This window comes from Schistocerca gregaria, chromosome 4, assembly GCF_023897955.1.
Source record: "Schistocerca gregaria isolate iqSchGreg1 chromosome 4, iqSchGreg1.2, whole genome shotgun sequence".
Classification (NCBI taxonomy): domain Eukaryota; kingdom Metazoa; phylum Arthropoda; class Insecta; order Orthoptera; family Acrididae; genus Schistocerca; species Schistocerca gregaria.
In genome coordinates, this window is record NC_064923.1 from 225,909,389 (window position 1) to 225,923,998 (window position 14,610).

Sequence of the window (14,610 nt, forward strand, 5' to 3'; positions counted from 1 at the left end):
AGATCTAATACAGCGCATCCTGACAGTTTCTATCCACATCCAACATGCCTCTACATTTGGTATCAGAACAGTGGGCGACATCTGTACAGTACGATGTCCCATCGCCTTCATTACAGTCACAAAATGTGAGTGTTGAACGATTTTTCGTTTTGAGTGTTGGACTTTTCCTTTATTTTGTTTGTGTTTTGAGTATGGCTCCTGGCAGGACATTTTAGATGTTATATAATAAGCGTTAGTTTGTCTGAGGCAGTAAAATGTTGCTTTTCGTAGCATTTGATTACTTTTGTATTGGTGTAAGATGGTGCTATGATGATATGGAGCTGTAGGAAGTCAGGTTATTTTTGCACTCAAATGTTTGTTCTGGGACTAACTGGGAACGAAAGCAACACAGTGGCAGAGTCAGGGACGCAAGGTGTGTTGGAACAAGAAGCAGTATGGATTTTGTGGGAAAAGGTAGCTCAATTGACAGTGGACAAATCGCAGTTGCAAAGCGAATTAACACCTAGAAGTGAGTGGGAAACCGTCGTTGAGGCCTATGGTGCCGCAGCAGGAGGTTGATCAGCCCTCCACGAGTTCGATTATTCCGTTTTCTGGCAAGGCATTTGAGTATGTGTGTTCGTTTGTGGAGGACTTGGAAACTTCAGCTGTGATGAATGGTTGGTCTCATGAAGAGTTGTTACATGGAGCCAAGATTAGATTAACGGGCGAAGCAAAGACTTATGTAAGGTCTTCAGAGGCCTTAAGGAAGGTGGGACAGTTTAAGCAGTTGAAGGAGGGGCTTTTACAGAGATACAACTAACAGAATAGCGCTCGGTATTTCAGAGAGAGGTTGAGTACAATGACAAAAAGCTGCGTATAAATAGGCACCAGTTCACTAACAAGGCATTCAAGTCGTCGAGGGTTGTTCAACATAATGAACAAACCAATTGAACCATGTACATTATCATTAAGGCTTAATTCGCATGAGTGTGTGTCTAGTGGCACCGGGAAATCGCTTTGTGTAAGTATAGAGTCAAATCTACCTGTGGTACAGTATGTGTTATTGAACCGTTGGAGGACAATGAAATTTTGGATCTATTAGGTTGTTTGTGAGACGTAGTGTTGTACGCGTACAGGAGGGGAACAGGGGGCGAGTATTTCCCGTGAACGTGGATAATTTTAGCGCTGTAGACCCGAATTTGAGAAAAGGAGTTTAGTAGCGAATTTAGATGTACCAGATGACGAAGACTGGTGTCCAAGAGGTAGGCGTAGCGATCGACCACTAAATGCCGATAGAACTGCAGTGCGTAACAACGGAGGAGAAAAAGAATATATGGAGGAATTGTGGGAATTTAAGGATTTGTTTTTCCGCGAGGGCCGTTACCAGCAACGCCATTAGTTCAACACAGGATACCAACATGTAACGAAACACCTGTTTACCGTAACCCATAAAGAGTACCGAGGTCTCTGCAGCCGATTGTGGAGGATTTCATTAATCAACAGCTTGTAGATGGTATTACAGAGCATAGTAATAGTTGCTGGAGAGTTAGAATTGTCGTTGTGCGTAAGATATCTATGGTTCGAAATAAGAAATACAGGTTCTGTTGTGACTACCGATACCTCAATGATAAGACAGTAACGGACGCATACCCCATTCCAAACATATCAGAGAATTTGGCTCACTTAGGGCAGTGCCAGTACTTTTCTACGATGGATTTGACAAGTGGTTATCCTAAGTTAAAAGTTAGAAAAACACTCCGGCAACGTTTCAGAGGTTGCTAGACAGTGTGTTGATGGGTTTGAAACCACGGCAGTGTCTTGTCTACTTGGATGACAGTTATAGTGTTTTCAAGTAGTATGGAGCAGCATAGACAGCGGTTAAGAGAAGCCTTTATGAGGTTAAGAGCAGCTGGTCTGACGTTGAGCTTGGGGAAGTGTCATTTTGCACTGGAAGAATTGAAATATTTAGGTCATATCATCAGTGAGGACAAAGTGCGAACAGATCCGAGGTTGGTACAGGAAGTAAGGTATTTTTGGGAGCCGAAAACAGTTAAGGAAGTACAATCATTTCTACCGATAGTTCGTGAAGGGTTTTGTGGATTTTGCACAGCCATTGACGCGATTGTTACGGAAGGGTGTGAAGTTTGAGCGGAAAAAAGTGTGTCAGAAAGCGTTTGACAAATTGAAAGAAGTGTTAACGTCAAGTCTGGTTATTATGTTTCCAGATTTTAAAAAGGAATGTATTCTAGCATGCGAGGCATCGAATCAAGCACTAGGGGGTGTTCTTAGTCATTAAATTGATGGGAAAGAACAATCTGTAGCCTATGCGTCTAGGCATTTGAATGTAGTAGAGAGGAATTACTCAAGGACGGAGAAGGAAATGCTTAGCGTAATCTATGGAATCACATATTTTAAATGTTTTTTACATGGGAGAAGATTTCTGATAGTGACAGACCAAGCTGCGTTTTAGTGGTTGTTGGGTTTGAAGGATCTGTCCACTAGACTCGCTAGACTGGCTGTGAGACTTAATGAATTCGAATAGGCACAAGCCTAGGAATAAGCACGGTAATGTGGATGCACTGACTGGAAAGGTGGCAAAGCTGAAGTCATAGGTTGTGACCTAGCAGTGTGGCAGGGATTACAGGATGCTCACAACGATTGTAAATTGTATCGGACACAGCAACAATTTAATATGTACGACGGTCTTCTGTGCAGGGAAACGAAGTTAGGGCCAAGGGTAGTAGCGCTAGGGAAACTAAGTGAAGAGGTTTTAAAGGAAGCACATGATCATATGTTAACTGGTCATGGTGTTTGTAGAGCAACGAATAGGAGAGTGGCGGAGAGCTATTGGTGGAGTGGTAGGAAAGTGGATGTGGATCAATATGTCAACAATTGTATACCATGTGCGCAGAGGGCGGAGTTGAGTAGGGAACAGATACAGCTACAACGATTGCCGGAAGCAACATGTCCTTTTTCTATGTTGGGAATAGACGTTCTAGGACATTTCGGTCGAACACCACCGGGGAACAGATTCGTTCTGACAAAAATAGACCATTTTTCGAGGTATGTGGAGATGTTGGCTATGCCAAATCAGCAGGCAGCAATGTTCACGCAAGCACTAGTAAATAACTTGAAGTTTGGTGTACAGGACTGACCAAGGGACCAACTTCGTGTCGGATTTAATAAAGGAACTGTGTAAACTGAATAACGTAAAGAAGTTGAGGACGAGCGCGTTGCAGCCACAGGCAAACGGAAGGACAGAATGCGTAAGCAGAACAATCAGGAAAATGCTGATTTTTTGTGTTGATTCTCATCACCATCAGAGGGACGAGTATTTTAAGCATTTTGTGTGCGCATACAATGCAGAAGTCAATACCAATATCGGCTTGTCTCCGTATGATGTAGTGTAGGGCGGAAAATGCCGTCACCGTTTGATTTAGTGAAGCTGCAGAAAAGAAGGACCAGTGAATCTGAACGTCAATTCGCGAGAACAATTAGGGATGTTTGAAAACGAATAGAAAAGGCGAATACGAAAGCTTTTGGAAAGGCCGGAAAACGCAGTGAAGCGGAAAGGTAGTTTATCGCAGTATAGAGTAGGGCAATGGATAATGCTGTCCAGCCCCTATACGCCAAAAGGGAAAACGAAATCTTCGCGAGGTATCAAGGGCCATATGAAACAGTTGAAACCACATATCCCGTCAATTCTAAGCTTCAGCTGCTAACTAGAACAATGATAGTACACATTCGGCAGTTGCAGCCACTTATGGATTGTCTGGATGTGATTACAGGCAAGTCACAGGAAGGGAAGAGGAAGAAAGAGAGAGCAGAGAGAGGTGTTAACCGCAGGGACAACCAGGAAGATAGAGTACAGCATGAAGTACCGTATGCTTTGCGATCCAGAACGTAGTAGAGTATTTGTAGTTTTTTTTGTTTTCTTGTTATGTATCAGTGGGTTTGCTTAGACTAATTAGGCATTGTATTTTCGTACATTGTATGTGTTTTCGAGTATTGAGAGCGTACTGGGGACAGCAGTCTTTTTGAAGAGGGAGGAAGTGTGAAGGTGATCCCTGTCCTCCGCTCACTGAAAAGAGGAGCGTTGAACAAATTTATAGAAGTAAAAATTGAGGAGGAACTGCTGATCTTGGCAGTTAACAGCCGGTACGCCGAGATGACAATAGAGAAATTACGGAGCTGTCATAGAGGGAAGTAAACGATATGTCCAGCCAGGGTGATAAGCACCAATCCAGACACATGCACGGTGCAGTTATTTTTAGCCAGGACGAAAGAAATAGACTGTCCAGAGGACATTGTGGAGCCAAAATTGAACTTGAAATGGTTCTGGAGGCGCTGGATTTCCTCCACCTACGAAAATTTGATAGTGGTAGCAAGTTGTTTTTAACATGGAGTATTTGCTAAAGCGAAACGTATAGAGCTCGAAGGGAGCGGAATTTTAATCACTGCAACTACGTGTAACATAATGGCACCAACCTTCCACCGGCCAGCGTCAATTTCGTTAGCCACGCAATTCAATGTTACACAGCCACACCTGTACTGGCCAGAAGCAGCTTTAGAATTTTCCCAAGGCAGAAACTGACCTTGTTAAATCAAACTCGGGAGTCAGGTCTGTTGAGATCCGTAAACCAGTTCATTGCAGAGCAAGAGGGGAGAATATCAGCCGAACAGCTGGTGGATCATGTGACTCAATATAGGGCAAGGCAAAGTAACGATCGCTTTTGAGCACCTCTGTGCCAAGTACCGTCACAGCCTTAACATTGTTGTGCGTTGTTTTCATTCTGATCAGGCGGAGAGCAAATCCCAAGAGAGATCCCTATGGATTGGATACGATGTGCATAAGACGGTGAAACGTCCCCTTAGAAAAATTGTACATGATTGTGCCTGAACTGACACACAATATTTTTAGCGCAACACAATCTGACTTTCAATAATCCCTACAAAAGAATGGCCCTGACTAACATTAATCTATACCTTTTACAAATCACTTACCTCACCAAAAATCTTCGTTACTCGAACTACTGCAATACAGCGAGCGCCACTACTGCCAGCTAAATAAAAGATTCAAACTACTGAAGGCACTAACTACTGATAGGCATAGTTAGCGAATGAAAGATTTTGATAGAGACCAAACAATGTATTTACCTTAATAGTCATAATATATTTATCAGTTCATGACATCCATTCTTATAAATTTCAAAACCCCGCCATCTCACCCCCCATCCACCACTGCTGGCGGCTCACCTCCAACTGCGCAACGCTGCGCGCTGTTCACATCCAGCTGCCGCTGCCCAACACTACAATGGGAGACAACAATGCAAACCAGCCACAGACTGCACACAGCACAGGCAGTGATTTTCATACAGAGCGCTACGTGGCGGCGGCGTTGCCAATATAAGAACCTAAACAGCCTACTTACAACGGGTAGGTAAGTGGTTGATCGAGCATTAAGTGGAGTGATAATCTAGTAAGGAATTTTCACGTTTTGTCTTATATGATTTAGGAGGACTAGACCACATCTAAGTCTCGTAATAATAGCAGTAAATATGTCATAAGTACGTGCTGACCCAAGCAAGTTTAAGAGTATTTAGAGGTCGACCCAGGTACTAGGTCTTCGCGAAGTGGGGAAAACTGTTAAAGATGGGAAAAGGTTAACTTCGGTGCATTATTTCTGAGCGCACAAGTTACAGCCAGGCACAGGTCTGTTGACAGTAAGTTACCCTACCAGCAGTTGTGAAGTAGCAGCACGTGTACCTGCTTGGTTGTTTGTAAACATAGAGTGATAAGTAGTTGTGTTATCACTGAGGTCAACACTTACACGAAGTGTATCTCATGTGGCTGTTGCAATATGCTCATGAATTAAGTAAGCGATGAGAATAATTTATTTAATTTCTATAATAATGAGTGAGATCATGCATGAGTTTAATTTTTTTTTACAATTGTCAATATCTTTTGCCCAGACTGACAGAGATTCAGATTAATTTATTTTACGATGATTCATAGTCCCCCGAGAGATGATTCCTGGTCCTCAGAATCAACGGCATCGAGGACAGGTAATATGATTTACCCGTTGTATCATTGTTGCTAAGGATAAAGTTAAGAACTCCACCACAGAACACTGAGGGATCATGTAGGATGACTTGTGCACCTACATAGCTCTAGGCATTAATAGAAATATTGTGTATTGCTTTATAAACTGTAAGGTGAGTACGCCTTCTCCTCCTATGATCTCGTGGCATCTTCTGTGTGAGCGGTCCATTGCTGGTCCATAGACCTGCTGAAAAGAGTAAACACAGCAGTCTGCATGGGTCAAGCTACAGATAGAAGGGCCCCACTGGCACAACCAAGCTGTTATGACCTCATGACTCAGAGCAGTGCGATAGCAAAACAGAGGCATACAGCTGCATATAAATAGACGCCGGTTCACTAACAAGGCATTCAAGTGTAACAGCTCTCCTGGACGGTGGGTTGTGTCACAGCAACGGCTACACGATGCAGCAGATGTGGTGCCAGCATTCCAGTCCACGGCAGGTCGCTGGTTCGACGCTCTGAGGCCAATGTGGGGACTGCATTCAGCCAACGGCGAGCCACACCACAACCTGCTACTGCTGCCACTCTAGTTGACTCCCAGCACACGCCGGAGATATCCCGAGTCGAGGGCCACAGATAAGACGCCGGATCATGAGTGCTTGTTGTCGCTACAATCTTACCCACGCCGGCGAGGAAGCAAGCTGCGGGGCAACCTTGTGGCTTACCAGCAAGCAGCACTGATGCAAGCACGGACAGAGACCACTGAGTCGATTGCCAGTGCAGCCTGACATTGTCACAACTCCGCATCTATACAAAGCCGACACACTGCAAAGTGTTTCACGGGTCATTGAGGCAGCCATTCCTTGACAAGCCGTTTTGCAGACAGCGAAGTGGTGTCCTCAGCATTGTGGGACCAGGTGACACAGAGAGGGAGGGATGGGGGCACTGTAGATGGAAATAATAAATTGCTTGTGAAACGCAGACGAATTTTAATACGGTGCATCCAGACAGCTTCCATCCACAACAATGTAGACTGGCAATAGCAAGAAAAACGTTTCTGAAGAAGAGATATTTCTAACATTGGATATGAACTTAAGTGGTACGAAATGTTTCCTGAGAGTAAGTGTGTGGGGGTGTAGCCATATAAGGAAGTCGAAAATGGATAATAAACAGTTATAACAAGAAGAGATTAGAACTTGAAATATGGTGCTGTAAATGAATGCTGAAGATTGGATGGAAAGACCTCGTAACTTAGGACGAGGCACTCATTAGAATTGGGAAGGAAAGAAATTTATGGCAGAACCTGACACGAAATTTAGAAATTTGTGGTACGTTCCTTTGGGACCAAATTGCTAAGGTCATAAGTCCCTAGGCCTACCCACTACTTAACCTAATTTAAACTAACTTACACTAACGAAAACACCCACACCCATGCCCGAGGGAGGAGTCAAACCTCCGATGGGGGTACCCGTGTGAACCGTGGCAAGGCGCCCTAGACTGCAAGGCTACCCCACGTGGCAACCTGACTAGAAGAAGGTATCGATTGATAGAACATATCAAGACATCGAGGGACAACCAATTTACTATCGGAGGGAAGTTGGGGAAGGGAGAGGGGCAGAATTGTAGAGGGAGGCCAACAGAAGAACACAGTAAGCAGATTCAGAAGGATGTAAGTGGCAGTAGTTATTTGAAGATGAAGAGGTTTGCACAGCATAGAGTAGTATGGAGAGCTGCATTAAACCAGTCTGAACTGAAGACCATAACAAACATTTCTTACAAAATTTGGCTTGTGGGTCTTTAATACTCCATAACTAAGTAATAGAGTGACCTCTATGAAATCATGCTGATTACGCATATGCTGATAACTACTCACGAAATTCTCGCTCTATGGAAATGAGCTATACTTTGACACTGAGTTCAGGCCGAGTTCTTGCCGCAGCTGGACACAGACAGACTATTTTTCGGCGCGACATATCTTTTCCTACAACGCCTGTCTAGTGCCTCGTCACGCGCATCAAGGTAGCGTCTGTTCTACCGCATGCACCACCAATGCTAGAACACTGTGCCCCAAACTTGTAAACCTTGCGCGTTAAAGCATGGCCTTGAGAAAAAGTATTTCCTACTCTTTGGTACTGAATTACTACCATGTGTAATCTATTTCCCGCCCTCTTACTCTATCTCGTGAAAACCATATTTTCTTCGTTACCTAATGGTAGTGAAAGGAAAAACTCAACAGAAGACCTCGCGACAGCGTATCAGATCCTGCTCCAGCCCCGTATTTTTTCTACTAGTCTGGCATATGCCTTCATGACCGCCCATCCGTAGGATCAGGGAGTTCGTGTAGGATACAAAAACGCCTGGTCTAAGAGCAACACATGTGCACTGTGGCCGATAAGGTACTGTCCACCATGCCCATACTACCTGCATCTGGTTCTCCAATGGTTCGAAGACAACACCAACCTCTGCTTTCAGCTGCCTGTAATCTTTACTATGCTATTCGTTGTGTTAAACATTTAAGAACAATATGCGATTGTCACCTCAAGAACGACTTTTATTCTAATTTACTATACAGCCGGAAAATATAGTACAGCTAGAAGGATGACGTCGATTTTGATCCGATTATGGCATAGGTCACCTCGAGGATAATAGATGTACTGGTAATGGTTTGAACGTCATCCACAAACAGATAGCACAGTGGAATAGCTACCAGAGCATCAACTGCATCTCACAGTGTGTTCGAAACGTGTGAACCAAGAGGAAACCATGCCATGTAGACACACTCTTGCTTCCTACATCAAAATGAGCAAGTCTGGAAGGGACCAAATTGTGGCCTTTCGAATGGCGGTATGGTGTTTTCGTGGTAATGCCTCACAATTTCGACATGCGGCGTGAGTTGTGGAACGATGTTGGTATCAGTAGTCACCTCAGAAACCTCACATCCGTATACGAGGTTCTGGACGTCGATGCAACAGGGACGCCCTCCAGGATCGTCGCACTGTAAGGGCAGCAGTAGTAGATCATGAAGCTACCATCACACAGATAGGAGGGCTTTTGAGTCCAGACGTTTCTACACGAACTGCTGCAAACTAGCTATTAGCGGAGGTTGGAAGGGCACGCACACACCTGTATACTGTCATCAACTCACGCTACAGCATCGACTGGCTCGGCCTGACTGTTGCGTTCAGAGGATAACTTAGAAGATGGATTGCCTTGCCTTGGTCTTCAGCGATGAAGGATTGTGCTTTCAGGCGAGTGACGGTCATTTGTGCCTACGTCGTAGAGCTGGTGAGTGCTGTCTCATAGAGTGCTCGTCCAAGACATGCTGGCCCCACCCGAGACCTTACGACCTCAGTTGTGATGAGCAATAATCCTCCGTCACCATTGGTGTTTCTGGAGGGGACTAACCAGCGCTCGGTACGTGCAGAACGCTGTTGGATCCGTTCTTTTGCCTTTCCTTCATCGGAAAGGGTATATGGCGTTCCAACAGGAAACACACACACACTGCCCGTTAAAGTCAACGTGCTTTCAAAAGACTCGTCATCGCACAACTACATAAAGGAGTCGAGTAGGCGTGGCATAACGTATCTCAGGACTGTGTTCGCCATATGTACGATCGACTGGTTGTCAGAATCAGCGCCTGCCCTTAGAGGCTACACCACGTACTAATATGGGTATTTCAGTACGGAAAGATATCTAGTACCTTAGCGCGCTTGTGCTATTGGTCTGTAAATGCAATCATTTCATATACTTTTTGGACGCTGTTGCAGCAATAAATCTTGAGTGAACTGGAGAAATCTAAAACGATATACTATTTTTTTTTTGTTCTGGCAGTATGTTTCAGAAACTTCAGACACCTAATGCCAGTGGCAGTTACAAATACAATAGATTAAATTTGGATTTATTCTTCTTGGTCATGTTAGATGTAGCCTCCCTTGAGCACCTCTCCCTTACTGTTAAACATTTCGTTACCCAGCGTGCTTAAAGGAACACCTTCCGAAATACTGTGGCCTAAAACGAGCCTAGAGTCAGTTTTGATCCCCTTTCGGACAATACATTTAGGCACGCAATATGTGAGACACGTAATTGATTTCACGTATCCTCGGCTCGCTGGACATTGTAGATAAGTTTGGGTAATTTCATTTAGATTGCAAAAAAAACTAGAAGTCACGCAACAGACGCGTATACGATCCACCACTTAGCGAACACGTGGCAGCACTGGAGTGAACTTCGCTCGTCCAAGTCAGCAAGAAGTTGTTACGTATCAGCAGAAGCCGTGCTAGTTCCAGCACACATAACTATACGATGAATTTTCAGTTGAATTATCCATTTACCACATACTAAATGTTATTGCATGTATTAGGATAAATGAACAAAATGTAAAATGACAGCACACATAAAGCAATTTACGGAGTCTAGCGAATATTACACTCAATTTGTAGTTAGGTCCTGGGTACGAAAATAATGGAGGTAAGTCAATCATCCGTGACCGTCACTGCACGGCGAAATCCTCAATTCCCTTTCCTCAACTCCCTTTCAGCGCTGTATTAAACCTTAGTCCAGAAAACAAGTCTGATGGCCACGTTGCTGGGCTATATTGCAAAGTAGTCTCACCACTACTTCCACTCAACTATCAAGTAACATGTGTTTAGGAAAAGGAAAGAGCAACGCATATGAACAAAGCTCACAACAAATTAATACTGTATGAGGTGTGCGCCGAGGTATCATTACACTACTCAGTTTAAAGATAGAGTAAAGAATAAGTATATCAGCTGTAGGTCGACTTCAATTAACGAATAATTCAAGAGATTTTTTTCAAATGTCGATAAATGTTGAGTTGTTCCTGTTTTAGACTGTTGCCACACCTGACCTTTTGAAACGGTTTTAAAAAACCAGTTATTTGCTGTTACAGGGTGTTGGAAACTACGAGTTTAAGCAAAAATTGGTATTAGCTCTCGGCCAATTAAAACAAGTCACTAAACGAAAACTGTGCTTTGCTTGTGAGAGACCTGAACTGAGAATAAAAATGCACAGTATCATTGTCAGGAAGTCTTATCTAAAGCATTTGTATTGAGTGTAGCAATGTATGGAAGTGAAACGTGGACCTTAAATAGTTTATAAAAGGAGAGAATGAAAGCTTTCCAAATGTGGTGCTACAGAAGTATGTTGAAGATTAGATGAATAGATCACATAACTAACTGGAAGATACTGAATAGAATTGGGGACAAGAGGAATTTGTGGCACAACTTGACTAGAAGATGGAATCGTTTGGTATGACACATTGTGAGGTATCAAGAGATTACCATCTTAGAATTGGATGAAAATGTGGAGCGTAAAAATCATAGACGGAGACCATAAGATGAATACACTAAGCAAGTTCAGAAGGGTGTAGGCTGCAGTAATTACCCGGAGATGAAGAAGCTTGCGCAGTGTAGAGTAGCATGGAGAGCTGCATTAAACTGGTCTCACGACTGGAGACCACAAAAACACATATTTCCAGTGTCCGTGCGACAGAGTTCTCTGCAAAAAAGAAAAGAAATGCACGCGAGCACCAACGACAGAAACAAATTAGTGATTTACGCAACAACATAAACTCCAGATTATTACTCAGTTCATGCCAGCTTTGTCAGGGAGAAGGAACATCAGGAAAGGAGGAGTTTGGAAGAATACTGTTTTGACAAAGTGCAGCATAAGGAAAAAAAGATGGTCGCGCAGTGTTTTTATGTGTCGCAATATTTCAGGAAACATCATGGCTGTCCTAAGACAAAATTTTAAAACGCAGAAGACCTGGAGAAAATGTATGAATTAATGACAACCCTCATGTTGAACAAAATTAATGCAAAAACAGTTCTTTGCAATAATGAAAAAGGAAAATCCAAGTCTGGTTAAAGTACGTTTTGACATACAACAGAATCAGCCAGTACCAAAGCACTTCGTAGGTGAATTATTGTATTCAAAACATGTTTGGCTATACAGATTTATTCTCGAGCACAGATGACGGAAAGGATTGCATTTTATACTTGGCTTGAAACAGAAAGACCAAAAAACGATGCAGCCAAGTAACCTTTGCTCTATCGAATATTCTCAGAAACCATCACACACCTCAGCCAGAAAACAGTCCAGATAGAGCTCATATCTTTTCTGACTTATCTACCAGTTAAAATAGAAATTCAATAGTGATGTTCAAACAAATGGCTATCATGGAAGAGAGCAGAAAATTAAATCTGGTAATGTATGACCAAGAGAAAAAGTTTGAATTAACCACGAAAGGGTGACGTTCTTGGAAACGTGGCGTGGACTATCAGAAGCTTGAACGTGGTAGGGAAGGTAGAAAATCTGAATAGGGAAATGCAAAGACTCAATCTAGAAGTAGTAGCGGTTAGTGAAGTGAAATTAAAAGACGACAGACATTTCTCGTGAGATTAATATCTAGATTAGGATTTGTTATGAGTAGGCAAACAGGGCAGGGGTTGTGTTACTGTAAGCAGGTCTGTTATCGGAATCGACAGTAAACCAATACCGACAACGATAGTTCAGGTATTCACGTTGCAAGCTTTGAATGAAGAGACAGAGAAAGAGAGAGGGAGATGAAAATCTAATAGTCCTGGGAGACTGAAATGAAGTTTTAGGGAAGAAGCAGAATAAATGGTGACAGGAGAATATGGACTTGGGGCAAGGAATGAGAGAGGGGAACGGCTAATTGAGTTCTGTAATACATTTCAGTTAATAATAGCGAATACTCTGTTGTAGAAGGACACGAGGAGGAGGTATACTTGCAAAAGAACGGACTATACAGGAAGATTTCAGTCAGATAACATCATGGTCAGACTGAGATTCTGAAATCAAATACTGGATTTTACGGCCTACTCAGGAGCAGATATAGACTCAGATCACAATGTAGTAGTAACGAAGAGTAGACTAAAGTTTAAGAGATTAGTCAAGAAGGGTCAATCGTAAAGAAGTGGGATACGGAAGTACCAAAGAATGACGAGATACGCATGAAGTTCTCTAAGGCTAGAGATGCAGCAATAAGGAATAGCTCAGTAAGCAGTATAGTTGAAGACGAATGGACAGCTCTAAAAAGGGCAATCACAGAAGGTGGAAAGAAAAACACAGGTACAAAGAAGATATAAGCGAAGAAAACATGGGTAACGGGAGAAATACACTCCTGGAAATTGAAATAAGAACACCGTGAATTCATTGTCCCAGGAAGGGGAAACTTTATTGACACATTCCTGGGGTAAGATACATCACATGATCACACTGACAGAACCACAGGCACATAGACACAGGCAACAGAGCATGCACAATGTCGGCACTAGTACAGTGTATATCCACCTTTCGCAGCAATGCTGGCTGCTGTTCTCCCATGGAGATGATCGTAGAGATGCTGGATGTAGTCCTGTGGAACGGCTTGCCATGCCATTTCCACCTGGCGCCTCAGTTGGACCAGCGTTCGTGCTGGACGTGCAGACTGCGTGAGACGACGCTTCATCCAGTCCCAAACATGCTCAATGGGGGACAGATTCGGAGATCTTGCTGGCCAGGGTAGTTGACTTACACCTTCTAGAGCACGTTGGGTGGCACGGGATACATGCGGACGTGCATTGTCCTGTTGGAACAGCAAGTTCCCTTGCCGGTCTAGGAATGGTAGAACGATGGGTTCGATGACGGTTTGGATGTACCGTGCACTATTCAGTGTCCCCTCGACGATCACCAGAGGTGTACGTCCAGTGTAGGAGATCGCTCCCCACACCATGATGCCGGGTGTTGGCCCTATGTGCCTCGGTCGTATGCAGTCCTGATTGTGGCGCTCACCTGCACGGCGCCAAACACGCATACGACCATCATTGGCACCAAGGCAGAAGCGACTCTCATCGCTGAAGACGACACGTCTCCATTCGTCCCTCCATTCACGCCTGTCGCGTCACCACTGGAGGCGGGCTGCACGATGTTGGGGCGTGAGCGGAAGACGGCCTAACGGTGTGCGGAACCGTAGCCCAGCTTCATGGAGACGGTTGCGAATGGTCCTCGCCGATACCCCAGGAGCAACAGTGTCCCTAATTTGCTGGGAAGTGGCGGTGCAGTCCCCTACGGCACTGTGTAGGATCCTACGATCTTGGCGTGCATTCGTGCGTCGCTGCGGTCCGGTCCCAGGTCGACGGGCACGTGCACCTTCCGCCGACCACTGGCGACAACATCGATGTACTGTGGAGACCTCACGCCCCACGTGTTGAGCAATTCGGCGGTACGTCCACCCGGCCTCCCGCATGCCCACTATATGCCCTCGCTCAAAGTCCGTCAACTGCGCATACGGTTCACGTCCACGCTGTCGCGGCATGCTACCAGTGTTAAAGACTGCGATGGAGCTCCGTATGCCGCGGCAAACTGGCTGACACTGACGGCGGCGGTGCAAAAATGCTGCGCAGCTAGCGCCATTCGACGGCCAACACCGCGGTTCCTGGTGTGTCCGCTGTGCCGTGCGTGTGATCATTGCTTGTACAGCCCTCTCGCAGTGTCCGGAGCAAGTATGGTGGGTCTGACACACCGGTGTCAAAGTGTTCTTTTTTCCATTTCCAGGAGTGTACTTCA